Source organism: Temnothorax curvispinosus, unplaced genomic scaffold (genome assembly GCF_003070985.1).
Source record: "Temnothorax curvispinosus isolate PA1 unplaced genomic scaffold, ASM307098v1 QBEX01007071.1, whole genome shotgun sequence".
NCBI lineage: Eukaryota > Metazoa > Arthropoda > Insecta > Hymenoptera > Formicidae > Temnothorax > Temnothorax curvispinosus.
Genome location: NW_020216851.1, coordinates 7,152 through 9,236, shown reverse-complemented (window position 1 = coordinate 9,236; position 2,085 = coordinate 7,152). Strand labels below are relative to the sequence as shown.

At 35.8% G+C, this 2,085-nt stretch overlaps 1 long non-coding RNA gene across 1 annotated transcript; it reads left to right on the top strand.

Annotated features, from left to right (window-relative positions):
- Positions 1–2,032, top strand: LOC112456662. Its single transcript, XR_003041000.1, has 4 exons — positions 1–25; positions 96–385; positions 631–951; positions 1,042–2,032. It is a non-coding gene; the product is annotated as an uncharacterized LOC112456662 (long non-coding RNA).
- The last annotated feature ends 53 nt before the right edge of the window (positions 2,033–2,085 follow it).

Below are 2,085 nucleotides of genomic sequence, written 5' to 3'. Positions count from 1 at the left end.
TAAACGCATCTTCTCATAATTTTCGGTAAGTTTTATATACAGTTTAGATGTAAAAATTTATTATTAAAACATTCTCTTGATTTCTCGTTATCAAGGAGGAGTTCCAGCCTGCGACATCCGTGTCCAACGTACCCCAGCCGGCCGCTATTGTGAACAAATTATGTGAACTGAGCAAAATTGATATCGGTGCAGAAGTATCCAAATTGCTTTCTACTCTGAAGGCTCAGAGCTCCGCGACTAACAAGACGCAAGCAAACTCGAATCAAGACGCGTCGAAAGCTAAATTGGCGCAAGATCCGAAAACGGATAGCGAGACGTCGTCGAGGCCGAGGCGATCACCAGAAATTGTAATTTATTGCAAAATAAACGCATCTCATAATTTTCGGTAAGTTTCATATACAGTTTAAGTGTAAAAATTCATTATTAAAACATTTTCTTGATTTGGTTAATTTTCTCGAATAATACTTTATTATTTGTATGTATCATTGAATATTTTTCACTTATTTTGATATTTGATGTTTGCGCTGTTTGGCCATTCTTTAACGTTTTTGCAATTAATTCATACAATTCTGAATGTGATTTTAATTCGAGAAGACTGCATTAGATTGAATTACATTTGTCTTTTCACAGAAATGGATGATTTCGATTTGTTGTTAATTTCTCTGGTCAACATGGGAGCACTTTTGGTGCAACGTCGTCGAAACCGTGAACGTCATCGTCGCCGCCGCGCCGTCGGCGTGTCTGGGTACGACCAATTAACACAAGGAGAAGACAGCAAGGAGCGTTTTACAATCTTTTTCAGGAGATGAAAACAGATGAGCAAATGTTCCACAAGTATACACGTATGACACTGCCAACATTCCAGCACTTGATGGACATTGTTAATCCAAGTTTAATGAAACGAAGTCCACGGGCACTTGAACCAGAGCAAAGAGTTGCTTTTACATTGCGGTATATGTTCGGATTATTCGTAGTCTAACAATACATATGTGTAAAAACCGTTTGGCAATTAATATTATAATATTGATAATGATGTTACAGATTTCTGATTGGAGGCAAAGTTCCAGCAGTTGCTTTTGCCTATCGTGTTGGTTTATCAACAGTACATAAAATAATTAAAGAGACGTGTGACGTATTTGAAAGACTTTCTTGGTCCTATCTATCAACGAACTCCTTCAAGAGAAGAATATTTACAAATTGCTGAGGGTTTTTGGACATTATGGAATTTTCCACATTGCTTGGGGGCAATTGATGGAAAACGTGTCAATGCTCAATGCCCCCCTAATTCTGGTACGCTGTACTTTAATTATCACATACGATACAGCATCGTACTTTTGGCTGTGTGTGATCACAATTATCAATTCACTTTGGTGGATATTGGGTCAATAGGGAAGAACAGTGATGCGGGAATTTATGGGAACAGCTACTTGAATGTGACAAATGAGATGCTGGATATTCCAGAAGGAACCAGTTGCTTAAGCGGAACCGATATACAAGTGCCTTATTTTTTTATTGGGGATGAAGCATTCCCCATTGGAAAGCATTTGATGCGGCCATATGCTGGACGGTATTTGGGGGAACGCAAAAACATATTTAATTATAGACTTTCGCGAGCCCGGCGTATAATAGAAAATACATTTGGGATTTTGGCAAAAAAGTGGGGTATATATAACAGACCGATCGCTGCGATTCCTGAAAATATCAATAAATATATTTTGGCAACTGTATGTTTGCACAATTTCTTAAGAAACAAAGAAGGTAATATTTTACAATTTGAAAACAATGATGAAATTATTGAAAATAACGAAAATAGTGCATTTGCGACGCACATTAAAGACTCTTTGCAATTATTTTATGACTCCAAATGGAATGGTCAATTAGCAGCATGATCATGTAACAAGAGGACAAAATCAAGACTTTATCTACACATAAACATTTGATCGATTGATTACACACGTATCATATTGTGAAATGTAATGCTAATATGTATTTATTATGTGAATATAAAATAAATAGTACAAAATTTCTTTAATATTATTATTATTATATACCAGTACACATATATGTTATTACTAAAATTAATAT